Source organism: Triturus cristatus, chromosome 8, assembly GCF_964204655.1.
Source record: "Triturus cristatus chromosome 8, aTriCri1.1, whole genome shotgun sequence".
Taxonomy (NCBI): domain Eukaryota; kingdom Metazoa; phylum Chordata; class Amphibia; order Caudata; family Salamandridae; genus Triturus; species Triturus cristatus.
The window spans coordinates 167,577,045-167,591,310 of record NC_140591.1 but is presented as its reverse complement, the minus strand read 5'-3'; the positions used below and the strand labels follow the sequence as shown (position 1 = coordinate 167,591,310).

Here is a 14,266-nt window from a genome sequence, read left to right as displayed (position 1 = left end):
GCTTCCTGAACACTTGCCATGACTAGTAATGGAAGCAGGCATCACAGGGGTACATCCACTCATGCAGATGTGTCCTCACATGTAATGTAATGCACCCTGCCTTATGGCTCTAAAGTCTTGCTGTAGGGGTGACTTACATATAAAACATGCAGTGTAGTGTGTTGGGGCATTAAGATCAAATTACCTAACCTAAGTCAAAACTCTTCAGATAGGCTACTTTTATTTAATGTTGATGTCCGCCCCCTGGGCCCATAAAAATTCTCCTTTATTGGAAATTATCAGACTAATTGAAATCAACCTAGATTCAGAAGACTTTGCTTAGATGATTTTAATAGGAGATTTTAATGCCAAAGTATCCAATGAGGCACTGAAGGCACACAAACATAAGGAATTAGATGCAGCATGGAACATCCCGGAGGTCTCTTTCCCTCCCAATTAAACGGCCGATAAACGGGCCCAACTGCTCCTAGACTTGGTAGCAGGTGTAAATTGGGTGATTTTAAATGGGAGAGAGGACAGGGACATCCTGGCGTCATTCACCAGAAAGGGTATATTTGGAGCTTTAATTATTGATTATATTATTGCCGTGTTAGACCTGTCAGCCCTTTGGGTGGTCCCTCCTCATCATTATTTATTTTGTCCCACTTTTGCCTCAAACCCTGTTAGAATTTTTCCTTTTTGGGAACCACCAGACTTTTTTAGTATTGATGCAGATTCAGGGAGCCATTTTATCTACCCCTGGAACTTCTGTCTGAGGGCCTGAAACACAAAATGGTGGCCACCCATTGTCACCTGTGACATCACTGGAACCTACCAGCACCTTCCAGAACATTCCAGAACCCTGTGACAGTGTGAGGCAGGTTTAGAATGTTGGGAAGGCATCTCCAGGTTGGCAGTTGGAGTTGGCAGTTGGCACCTGACTGGTGAAGAGAGAGCAGCAGAAACCTGAAGGAGGAAGGAGTGAGGCAGCAGGGGTGGAAACTTGTGCCTGGAGTGGGGTCCATAAACCCACCCTTGATACTAGTCCCTGCTGACTGAGCCCAGCCTGGAGCCCTGTGTGGGAGAAAGCAAGAAAAACCATCTTAAGGACCTGGACAGCAGGAACAGGCCTTAAAAGTAAAGAACAGCAAGTTCCTGACCTGGTTACTGGTAACTTCTTGAAGTCCGACGTCGAGAAGCCTGAAGACCTGGAGCCCGAGGTGGAGAAGCGGCGCTGACTGGAAAGCAGACGTCGTACCCGGAGCCGCCAGAGGTCGAGAGAGGGCGCCGACGGAGGTCGTGGAGACACCAGAGGTCGAGGAGGAAGTCACCTGAGGTCGAGTGTGCGGCGTCGACGGGGGAGTGAAGTCCGCCCTCCGGAGTCGCCGGAGACCGAGGTGAAGCGTGCCGGAGGTCGGGAGTGGAGATCGCACTCCGGAGCCACCGTAGGTCGACATCGAGCCGAGGCCGCCGACATCGAACCGGAGCCGCCCGAAGTCGACATCGAGCCAAGACTGCCCGACGTCATCGAACCGGAGGTCGACATCGAGCCGAGGCCGCCGACATCGAACCGGAACCGCCTCCCGGCGTCGACAAGAACTGTCATTGAGCCGAGGCCACCGACATCGAACCGGAACCGCCTCACGGCGTCGACACGACTCCAGCGGCGTCGGAACTTCATAAAAAGGGCAGTAAGTGGAATAGAGGGCGCCTAAGGCCCTGTGAAGCCCTAAGAGACCATCCTAGAGGCTAGAGAGGTGCTGGAACCAGCTTGATTGTGCCAGGGGTGAGCTGAGACTAATACAGAAGGGTTGTGTAGTGTGGGAGAGCCAGATCTCTAGATTCCCCCTTGATCTACCTCAGTTTAGGCCTCAGCCTTGTCCAAGCCAGGGAGTATACCCCTCAGGCCATCCAAATCTCTACAAGCTGGGATTGGGTCAAATCATCCCATAGTACCTCAGGAATGTGAACTGATTTTCAAGTGTCACTGTTGGCTTTTATTATTTATTGAGAGCACTGTATTTATTGTATTCATCCTATTTATTGCCTCACAGTATTTATTGTTTCACAGTATTTATTGTCGCACAGTATTTATTGTCTCGCAGTATTTATTGCCTCGTAATATTTAATTGCCTTTTATGTAATGCACTTATATTTATGCCTTGATTATTTATGATCTACCTTATTTATTGTATCGTTGAAGTATTATTGATCTGATTTACCCTTCCACAGGAAAAGCCTTGTGTACTGTGATTGTATTATTATTTATTTAATCAGCAACTAAGAGAAAAGAAGATAGAGATATATTTTCAGTATAATTTTTACGGTGTAGTGTCGTTTTTGGAACGGATGCACGCATGGTTATTGTGTGGGTATGACGTATGCTTAGCACGGTGCCTGATCCCTGACCACTCGAGCCAAGCTACCACAGTGTATGTCTGGGAGAACACCACCACCCTTCCGGTGTGGGAGTGTTTTTCTAACATAATTGGTGTTCAGTGGTGGGATAGAGCTGTGCCTACGTATACTCGACAATAACTGTGGGTAGTCCATAGGCCTACACCGGGAGTTTTCTCCAAGCGGACTTCCTAATTGTGAGTTTTTGTTTTTTCCAAATTTACTCTGGTGGTGGGAGGAGGTATTATAAAAGGTACCCCCCTGCATAGCTTCTGCAAATAACTGTCCTCTGACCTGAGTGGGCAAGATGGAGTTTGTACTGGAGAATTTAGAAACGTACACTGTGGCCCAACTCAGGGAGTTTTGTCAGCGGGAGGGGGTGTATTGTCCCCCAGGAGCAAAGAAGGGTGCACTCCAAACCAGCTTAAGGGCTTGGGGGGAGGCACGACGAGAAAGCAAGGCTGAGGAGGAGGACGGGGATAGAGAGCCCGACAGTGAGGGAGCTGGTTTGTACCAACCTGAGGTGGGGAACCTGTTAGCGGGGCCCAGGACACTTTCTAGGAAGGGCAGCAGTGCCTCTAGCGGTGGCTTGTCTGAAGTGGAGTTAACAGACCGGAGGGAGAAAAGACAGCTCACATGGGACTTAGCAAGGCTGGAGAAAGAGAAGGAGGAACAGAGGATGGCTCATGAGCTGAGGTTAAGGGAGATAGATCTCCAGATCCTACGAGCCGGGGCACACCCTATTCCTAATGGTGACAGCGAAGAAAGAGAGTTCACCAGGGAACCCAAACCCTATTTGCCGAAAGACCTAGTGGCTAGCTATGGTGTGGGCGACGATATTGCCAAGTGGCTAGCGGCCTATGAGGTCTCATTAAGGGCCCATGGGGTTCCAGAGAAGTACTGGGGAGGGGGATTGTACAGGTACATGCCTCCAGCTGGTAGGGATGCATTATTGGCCCTAGAGCAGGATGAGCAGACCCACTACCCCATCATGAAAGTGGCGCTCATACGAAAGTTTGGACTAACACCCAAGAAATACAGACAGAAGTTCCGGGGTAGCCACAAACTGGGCACACAGAATTGGGTGGACTTCCTGGATTATGCAAAGAAGGCATTGGAGGGTTGGATTCAGGGCAGTGAAGTAAGGAACTACGAGGGGTTGTTTGATTTAGTATTGAAGGAACACCTGCTCGAAAAATGTTTCCCTGAACTGCGTCAACACCTGGTGGATAGCAAGCTGACCAATCCCCGGAAGCTTGCTGAGGAGGCGGACATTTGGGCTAGTACCCGGGTGTCCACAAGGGGGACTGGAGGGGATACTCAAAAGGCCGGACAGGGCGCCCCCCAGAAGAAAGAGGGAGGGGAAAAGAAAAAGGAGTTCTCCAAAGGCCCCCAAAATAATTTCCAAGGTAAGGGAACAGGATTCACCCCTAGGGCTAATCCACCCAGAAACCCTAATCCTGGCCAGAGTCAGCAGCCAAGGGTTGTCCATTGCTTCGAGTGCGGTGGCGTTGGACACTATAAGGGAGATGCGAAGTGCCCAAAACGACCACCCCCTCCCATTGGAGGAAAGGCCCCCGGAGTAGCTAGTGTAGTGCTCGGGGAGGAGATGCCTTTAATTAAGGGAAGGGAGTGGGCGGGTGTCACTTTAGTGTCCCTGGGAGAACGGGAGATGGTTCCTAAGATCCAGGTGCCCGCAAATACTGTAAAGTATGGGCAGTGGGTCACCATCAACGGCCAAAGGGGGGAGGCTCTGAGAGACACAGGGACCAGTATGACTATGGTGCGTAGCCAACTGGTGTCTCCAGAGCAGGTGATTCCCGATGTACTCCACCCTGCCGCGATGGCTGACGGCAGAATGGGCCACTATGCGGTGGCCGAGGTTCCCTTTGAATGGGAAGGGGTTGCAGGTTCACTTCGAGTTGCCATAAGCCCTGCCGTGCCAGTCGATTGTCTGCTGGGGAATGACATGGAGCACAATGCTTGGAAGGAGGTGGAATACCGGACTCATACTGAGATGCTGGGTACACCTGACTGGGCCTGTGTGAGCACAGGGTCCGCGACTACCCGGAGAGGGAGTTCGTTTCGGCTGGAGCCTGGAACAAAGGCCCAGCCAGCTGCCAGTCAAGGGAAGAACCGAGGACAGGAGGAGCCTGCCTCGGCGTCCGCACCCCGTAGGACGGATAGGCCACCGGAGGTGGTGGACCAGGAGTCCGCGGTGGGGGATGTTACCAAACTGGAGGACCTACCCATCCCGGCCGAGTGGCACGTGGAGGGAGGCCCGACCAGGGAGGAATTCTGCCAGGGCCAGAGGGAGTGCCCTACCCTTGAGGGACTGAGGCGTCAGGCCGAAGCCCAGGCAGCAGGGAACGTTGAAGGGAACTACAGTGTTTACTGGGAGGATGGCCTCCTCTACAGTGAACCCAAGGCACCCCTACATGGATCGTCACGAGCCTTGGTAGTCCCTCAACGTTATCGAGCCTTCCTTCTGGATTTGGCTCACGAGATCCCATTGGCAGGACACCTGGGGCAAGACAAGACCTTCGCCCGTCTTGTCCCACACTTTTATTGGCCTCAAATGAAAGTGTCGTCCGATACCTACTGCCGGACATGTGTGTCTTGCCAAGCCAGTGGGAAAACAGGGGTGAAGCTGAAAGCTCCCCTGGAACCACTTCCTGTCGTTAGCACCCCCTTTGAAAGGGTGGGCATCGACATTGTGGGTCCGTTAGATCCGCCTACGTCAGCTGGTCACAGGTTTATCCTGGTTCTGGTGGATCATGCCACACGGTACCCAGAGGCAATACCTCTGAGGACCATAACAGCACGTGTTGTGGCTAGGGCCCTGATGGGAATCTTTACCCGAGTGGGTTTTCCCAAGGAAGTTGTGTCCGACAGGGGGACCAACTTCATGTCAGCGTACATGCGGGCCATGTGGAAGGAGTGTGGAGTGACCTACCGGTTCACAACTCCTTACCACCCCCAGACCAATGGTCTGGTGGAGAGGTTTAACAAAACCTTGAAAGGCATGATCAGAAGTCTGCCTGAAAGCCTGCGGAGGAAATGGGACGTCCTCCTACCCTGTCTATTGTTTTCCTACAGGGAAGTGCCCCAGAAGGGAGTGGGCTTCAGCCCCTCCGAGCTTTTGTATGGGCACCCTGTACGTGGACCTCTCAACCTGGTGAGAGACGGATGGGAAAGAACTCCCAGGAAGCTTCCCCAGGATGTGGTGAGCTACATGCTGGCCTTCCGGAGCCAAATGGCTAAGTTGTGGAAGCAAGCTTCTGACAACTTGGAAGCCAGCCAAGCAGTAATGAAGGCGTGGTATGACCACAACGCTCACCCGGTGGAATTGGAGCCTGGCCAGAAGGTGTGGGTGATCGAACCGGGAGAGCTTAGCGCCCTCCAGGATCGCTGGTCAGGACCCTTTGAGGTGTTGGAGAAGAAGGGTAAGGCTACCTACTTGGTGGATCTTAAGACCCCTCGTCAGCCCCTACGGGTGCTGCACGCCAACCGCCTCAAACCCCACCACGAGAGGCCCGAAGTCATCTTGATGATGGTGACTGACGGAGCAGAGGACGCGGAAAGCGAGCCTCTCCCCGATGTATTTGCGTCTCAAGAGAAGGATGGGTCGGTGGAGGGAGTGATTCTCTCCCCATCTCTAACTCCTGAACAGCAGGAGGACTGCCGGCAGGTCCTGGGACAGTACTCTTTGTTGTTCTCCCTTGTTCCGGGTAGGACTCACCTGTGCGTCCATGATGTGGACACAGGAGACAGCCCACCTGTGAAGTCCAAGATCTACCGGATGTCAGACAAGGTGAAGGCCAGCATTAACAGTGAAGTCACTAAGATGCTGGAGCTAGGAGTGATCGAACCTTCCAGCAGCCTCTGGTCCAGTCCGGTGGTGTTAGTACCAAAAGCCGCACCACCGGGTGGCCAACCGGAACTGAGGTTCTGTGTGGACTACCGGGGACTGAATTCAGTAACCAAAACTGATGCTCATCCGATCCCAAGGGCGGATGAATTGATTGACCGGCTGGGAGCTGCCCAATATCTAAGTACCTTTGACCTTACTTCTGGGTACTGGCAGATCTCTTTGACTGATGGAGCAAGGGAAAGGTCAGCCTTCTCCACGCCCAATGGCCACTACCAGTTCTGTGTGATGCCCTTTGGGCTCAAGAACGCACCTGCCACGTTTCAGCGTCTGGTGAACCAGATCCTCACTGGAATGGAGAGTTTCTCTGCTGCTTATCTGGATGACATAGCCGTCTTCAGTAACAGCTGGGAGGATCACTTGCGTCACCTGCAAGCTGTTCTCCAGGCCCTGAGACAAGCTGGGTTAACGATCAAGGCCAGCAAGTGCCAGATCGGGCAGGGGTCGGTAGTGTACCTTGGACACTTGGTGGGTAGGGGAGCGGTGCAACCCCTCCAGGCGAAGATCGAGGCCATCATGGCCTGGGAACCCCCCAAGACTCAGACTGAGGTCCGAGCATTTTTGGGCCTCACCGGATACTACCGCCGCTTCGTGAAGGGATACGGTACCATCGTGGCCCCCCTCACGGAGCTTACGTTCAAGAAGCAACCTCGACGGGTAGTCTGGACGGAGGCTTGTCAGCAGGCCTTCGTAAAGCTGAAGCAAGCCATGTGCGAGGCCCTGGTCTTAAGGGCCCCAGACTTTTCCAAGAAGTTCATTGTCCAGACAGATGCATCAGAACATGGCATTGGGGCAGTGTTATCGCAACTCAATGAAGAGGGTCTGGATCAACCCGTGGTCTTCCTATCCCGGAGACTACTTCCCAGGGAACAGAAGTGGAGTGCAATAGAGCGAGAAGCCTTTGCAGTGGTATGGGCTCTGAAGAAGCTGCGGCCATACCTGTTTGGCACGCACTTCCTAGTTCAGACCGACCACAGACCCCTTCGTTGGCTGATGCAGATGAAGGGGGAGAATCCCAAGTTGTTGAGGTGGTCTATCTCCCTACAGGGAATGGACTTTCAGGTGGAACATCGGCCTGGAGTGGACCACGCCAATGCAGACGGTCTCTCAAGGTATTTCCGCCTTAGTGATGAGAACTCCCAAGGGGTTGGGTAGCTCTCCCCACTTTCAGCTGGGGGGGACGCGTGTTAGACCTGTCAGCCCTTTGGGTGGTCCCTCCTCATCATTATTTATTTTGTCCCACTTTTGCCTCAAACCCTGTTAGAATTTTTCCTTTTTGGGAACCACCAGACTTTTTTAGTATTGATGCAGATTCAGGGAGCCATTTTATCTACCCCTGGAACTTCTGTCTGAGGGCCTGAAACACAAAATGGTGGCCACCCATTGTCACCTGTGACATCACTGGAACCTACCAGCACCTTCCAGAACATTCCAGAACCCTGTGACAGTGTGAGGCAGGTTTAGAATGTTGGGAAGGCATCTCCAGGTTGGCAGTTGGAGTTGGCAGTTGGCACCTGACTGGTGAAGAGAGAGCAGCAGAAACCTGAAGGAGGAAGGAGTGAGGCAGCAGGGGTGGAAACTTGTGCCTGGAGTGGGGTCCATATACCCACCCTTGATACTAGTCCCTGCTGACTGAGCCCAGCCTGGAGCCCTGTGTGGGAGAAAGCAAGAAAAACCATCTTAAGGACCTGGACAGCAGGAACAGGCCTTAAAAGTAAAGAACAGCAAGTTCCTGACCTGGTTACTGGTAACTTCTTGAAGTCCGACGTCGAGAAGCCTGAAGACCTGGAGCCCGAGGTGGAGAAGCGGCGCTGACTGGAAAGCAGACGTCGTACCCGGAGCCGCCAGAGGTCGAGAGAGGGCGCCGACGGAGGTCGTGGAGACACCAGAGGTCGAGGTGGAAGTCACCTGAGGTCGAGTGTGCGGCGTCGACGGGGGAGTGAAGTCCGCCCTCCGGAGTCGCCGGAGACCGAGGTGAAGCGTGCCGGAGGTCGGGAGTGGAGATCGCACTCCGGAGTCGCCGGAACCTGAAGAGAATCGTGCCGGAGGTCGGGAGTGGAGGTTGCACTCCGGAGTCGCCGGAACCTGAGGAAAGGAGCACCGGAGGTCGGGAGTGGAGATCGCACTCCGGAGCCACCGGAGGTCGACATCGAGCCGAGGCCGCCGACATCGAACCGGAGCCGCCCGAAGTCGACATCGAGCCAAGACTGCCCGACGTCATCGAACCGGAGGTCGACATCGAGCCGAGGCCGCCGACATCGAACCGGAACCGCCTCCCGGCATCGACAAGAACTGTCATTGAGCCGAGGCCACCGACATCGAACCGGAACCGCCTCACGGCGTCGACACGACTCCAGCGGCGTCGGAACTTCATAAAAAGGGCAGTAAGTGGAATAGAGGGCGCCTAAGGCCCTGTGAAGCCCTAAGAGACCATCCTAGAGGATAGAGAGGTGCTGGAACCAGCTTGATTGTGCCAGGGGTGAGCTGAGACTAATACAGAGGGGTTGTGTAGTGTGGGAGAGCCAGATCTCTAGATTCCCCCTTGATCTACCTCAGTTTAGGCCTCAGCCTTGTCCAAGCCAGGGAGTATACCCCTCAGGCCATCCAAATCTCTACAAGCTGGGATTGGGTCAAATCATCCCATAGTACCTCAGGAATGTGAACTGATTTTCAAGTGTCACTGTTGGCTTTTATTATTTATTGAGAGCACTGTATTTATTGTATTCATCCTATTTATTGCCTCACAGTATTTATTGTTTCACAGTATTTATTGTCGCACAGTATTTATTGTCTCGCAGTATTTATTGCCTCGTAATATTTAATTGCCTTTTATGTAATGCACTTATATTTATGCCTTGATTATTTATGATCTACCTTATTTATTGTATCGTTGAAGTATTATTGATCTGATTTACCCTTCCACAGGAAAAGCCTTGTGTACTGTGATTGTATTATTATTTATTTAATCAGCAACTAAGAGAAAAGAAGATAAAGAGATATATTTTCAGTATAATTTTTACGGTGTAGTGTCGTTTTTGGAACGGATGCACGCATGGTTATTGTGTGGGTATGACGTATGCTTAGCACGGTGCCTGATCCCTGACCACTCGAGCCAAGCTACCACAGTGTATGTCTGGGAGAACACCACCACCCTTCCGGTGTGGGAGTGTTTTTCTAACATGCCGGTTTTAATACCTTCCAAAAATTCCTTTCGCTTCAAGTAAATTTAAACCATGGTAGTTACCATGTTATAGTTCATCTAAGCTTTTAGACACCTTACCAGTTGACCTCGCCTAGGTCATTAAACAACGAAAACGGTAGAGCAACTGTTGCTTTGAAGCAGGGGCGACTTAACTGGAGCTCTTCCATCATAGCTTTGTTTAATAAGTTTCTCTCTTCTGCAGTGGCTCAAAATAAAATGGTGAATGGAGATCCAGTCAAGATCTTCGAAGACACAATGTTGGAAGTGGCAAATAAGATTCAAAGAAGATTATAGGCAATAAAGATAAAAGTAATCTCCTCTAAAGATCCGAAAGAGGAATAACCTTCTTGTGTATTAAACAAACCGATTCCTGTGCAGTTTTTTGATTCATCAGTATTCAGATGGAAATTCGTTCTGAGCTCAATAAAAAAGCAGCTGACTCAAACTGGCTGGATTTCTAACAAGCAATAAAGTTTAAAAAGTGCAGATACCTTTGACAAAGAGTCGCCGAGCAGACAAGTAGACCTCAAGCTCCTTATGCAATTCCAATCTCGCCTTCTGAATGGATCGATTACTTCACAAACTTATATGGAAAAAACACAGCTATAGTACAGCATGAGCTACCTCTAGTACCTACAGTAAAAACTACTTTGGACAATGGACAAATAAATCCTCCAAACAAAAAACAAATAACGTCTCTAATAAAGGCAGATTGTTTTAGATTGGAGTGGGGCAGATTGTTTTGGATTGGAGTGGGGCAGATTGTTTTGTTTTGGGTTGGAGGGGGGCACATTTTTTGGATTGGAGTGGAGCTGAGTGGAGTGGGGCAGATTGTTTTGGAGTGGGGCAGACTGTTTTGGGGTGGATTTGCTTGAGGTGAGGTGGGTTGAATTGGATTGCAGTGGGTTAGATTGGATTGGGCTGGATTGGGGTGGATTGTATTGGTGTGGGTGGTTTGAACTGGAGTGGGGTAGATTATTGTGAATTGGAGTGGGTTCAATTTGGATGGAGTGGATGGATTTGGGGTGAGGTGGATTGGATTGGATTGGAGTGGGGCGGATTGTTTTGGAGCGGATTGTTTGTTGATAGGAGCGTTTGAATACTTGATGAAGTGGTTCAGATTCTTTCTCACGAGAGGTATTATTGTATATTGTTGCGACCTTTCAAGCTACTCAAACTACTAATTGTTGAATCTGTTCTGGCTCACATTTGACCACTCCGTCCAGTTGAACTTGTTGCGAATACAAAATGCTTGACATCTTTTTAAAATTGACATAGGGTTTCATATATTCACCAGTGATATCTACACTTATCTTTCTGTATTGGGAAAGCCGAAGATTTTAGCTCAAATTTCACATGATCCCATTAGATTTAATATTTTTGTTTTTTCAGTTTTCTGGTTTGACTCGAACACCACTTGTGGCAGTAGCAAATTACAATTTAAATAGGATAGAGGACTTGTTTGGCCATATCTCTGGAAACGACAGAGTTCCAACTGAAGTGAAGAAATGTACTAATTTAGCATTGTTTTTTAACCAAATGGGATTAAAGAGTTTGTCTATGCCCTATCTTCAAGATGAACTGAATAGATTGTTGTTTCTAGTAAAGGTACAAGACATTTCATTAAAACTTCTAAAGGGCTTAGACTTTAGAATTGATCTTGTGAACTGATTTAAAAAATTTAACTTTGTCCATAGGTGCCATTTAGTGGACCCACTACTTAGGGTTTACAGGTTTATAAATAAAAAATTGGCTTCAGTGTTGATCTGTGATATTGTGGTCCAATATATTGTTTAAAGATGGAGAATAATCTCTGTAAATCACTCAATATACAGATGACTGCCAATACTAACGGTCTGAGACTAGAGTTTGGACTTAGAAATTTAAATCTTAGGGCCAAGGTTTCAGGATTATTGGTATATATCGATTTATATGGTATTTCTATAGCGTGAACCTGCCAAAAGGCAGCAGAGCGCTGTGCATGGTCAAAGACAAGCAAATAGTCAACGAGTGAAAGGAGAGATGGATGGTTAATGCACTGTCATGTAGTGTTTTTAAAGAGGTGAGTCTCCAACTCTTTCCTAAATTGAAGTAGTGTTGTGGCGGTCCTGATGGATACAGGAATGTTGTTCTAGATCATGAGTGAATAGATGGAAAAGACATGCTGTCTTGTTTTTTTGCTTTTTTACACTAATTAGTCTGCATTCTGATAGTTTCTTGGCTGCTGGTGGGTCAAAAACCACCAGAGATGGCAAGCTTGTCTGCAAGATAAGCAAGGGAGCTGTTTTTGATAGCTTTGTAGAGTATGCCAAGGGTTTTGAAGATGGTGCAGGCTGGCAAGGGGAGCCAATGGAGTTCCATTAGTATGTGGGTGATGTGATCATATTTTTCAGTCACTAGATGATACGTGCGGCAGCGTGTAGAGCACCACTAGGGGGTTCCCATTGTGGAGTGCGGAATGACATGGAGTAGGGCATTACCACTATCCAGATGTAAAGGTACAAATGCTTGAACAGCAGTTCTGAAGTCGCTTTTTGGAAGAAACAATTTGACTTTCTTTGGGAGAGAGAGCTTGCACTAGGCCATCTTTATTTTTTGTAACCTGTTCCTTGAGGGTGAAGTTGGGGCCTAGGGTGAATCCAAGTGACTTGGCATTCAGTGAAAGTTGGTGTTCAAAGCTGTGATGGTTCATGTTATTGAGCCAAGACTGTATCTTGTTTGTTGTTCTAGTCAAATAACAGGAATTCAGTCTTAGTTGGGTTGAGCCTAAAAAAGGCGCTAGACATTCAGGTTTAGAAGAGATGCAGGCAATGTTTGAGGTATTGACTATCTAAAGCAGAGGAGACTGGAGTAGACTTGTATATCATTGCCTTATTGGTGAATCTTGATGCTGTTATTTATGAGTAGAGCACCAGTAATTGCTCCTTGCCATTTGTATAATCCTTTCCTATCACAGAGAGATCACTTCCTAAGGAGCATACAAACTACCATCAGATTTCTGATTGTATTGCCATCTTTCTTTCTCATTGTGTATTGGTCATTATGCATATCTTGTCTGAATAGCATTGTCTTTGCAGGGATTGCACTATTTAGTTACTAACTTGTTCCAGTCCACTGATTATTTCTTATCCTTTGCTTTCCCAACATTCAAGTGTCTGTCGTGTATACTAAACCTCTTCTCCAGAACTACCCAATACTAGTTCAGGTCAGACTGTCCTTGCTGGTTAGTTTTTTCCAGATCTCTTCTGAGTTCCTGACAACCACATCATTGAACACATAGAGGGAGGGTTGCCTAGTATAAGCACTTGGCTTGTCTATGAGTTAAGCTTCCGAGAGTTGGAAGACACCCAATCCAAAACGTCCAAAAGGCTAGCCCAACTTTCTTAACATCTAGCTACAACAATACTTGGGGATCGACTTTAAATATGAACAAACAGATCAGTGTAGCTAGGAGAGTGAAATTGTCATTCAACGGTATGCGCCTTATGGCTGACCCCTGAGGTGCACCACAAGAAAGGCTTTAGTTCTGAACAGAAAGGGGGCAGGAAGATCACGCGTGCCCTATTCTAGTCAGTTAAGGGAATTGCAGATGTTCCCCAGTTATTGCAGATTCTGGAGAAGTATTGGATGATCAACAGTGTCAAATCCGACAGAAAGTTCTAAAAAGCATGTGTGCAGTAATAATGCCACCACAAAAGGTCAATCTAATATCATCCAGGGCTGAAACAAGGACTGACTCCATGCTTTAGGTAGGCCTAAACCTAGATGGGCCCAGGTCAAAATATCAGCCTGGAGTGCTACTGTAGAGATTGGTGTAAGCTTTCAAAATCAGCAGGGTCTTCGGTGGACTTTTTTTTTAAAAAAAATGGGTACCCAAGGTTTGCTTAAATCAGAATGAGACTTGTGGAATCGCCAATGAAAGAGTAAGGTTATGAACCTAGAAGGTACCATTTTCAACTGAGCTTGTATGCACAAGTTTTAGGGAAAGCCGAACCTAATCGTGGCAAGAAGGTTTTCCTGTGCTAGAGAGTAAAATGGTTGAGAACAGTACAAATGTATTGCAAGATAGAAACCGAGGGGGTCATAGGCAGTTACTGTTAATAAGCCCAGATTTTACATGCAAAAAGTTGGAAAGATTCTTTCATAAATATAGGAAAGGAAAAATATAATTGTGTGTGCGGATGAGATTGCTAAATTCCCTTGTAACCTCAAAGATAGTTTTAGATGGGTTGAAAGTCCAGCTGGCCTTGTTGTTTTAGTCAGTGTTAGAATTTCAACTCCAGGACGACTTTCATCTTGGCTCTTCCATTGGGGTGGTCGCTGACTCAATCATAGAGCCGGGCACTACACCCATAAAACAGTATGTAAAGTTTGGCACGTTTGAAAGAGCATTATGCTGTTCGAAATTATATCCCCTGACAAACCATTCCAATGGGGAAATTGATTTAGCAAATGTTTTAGTCATGCACATGAGGAATCCCTCTGTTCATGTTGCAGCCTGATAAAGTAATTGCACTGTTTCCTTAATGGTAGTATGCATGTGTCACACTGATGAAGTGGTTCAATGATCCATTTTGAACAATTTTGGGGGAAAGGCTGTTTATGTTTTTATTGTCATGTGCACACAGATCACCATCTCTAAGAACCATGGAATACTCTGTTGCTCTGTGCACCCGTGCTTCCAAGCACCAGGTGCACAAAGACAGTAAGTCTCTACCTGTCTGTCGGTGATTGGATGCCCGGTCTGCACCATAGTC

At 48.5% G+C, this 14,266-nt stretch overlaps 1 protein-coding gene across 5 annotated transcripts in view; it reads left to right on the top strand.

Annotated features, from left to right (window-relative positions):
- The window catches only part of SH3BGR (SH3 domain binding glutamate rich protein), a 403,616-nt gene that overhangs the window by 46,537 nt on the left and 342,813 nt on the right, over nt 1–14,266 (top strand). The window lies entirely within an intron of this gene.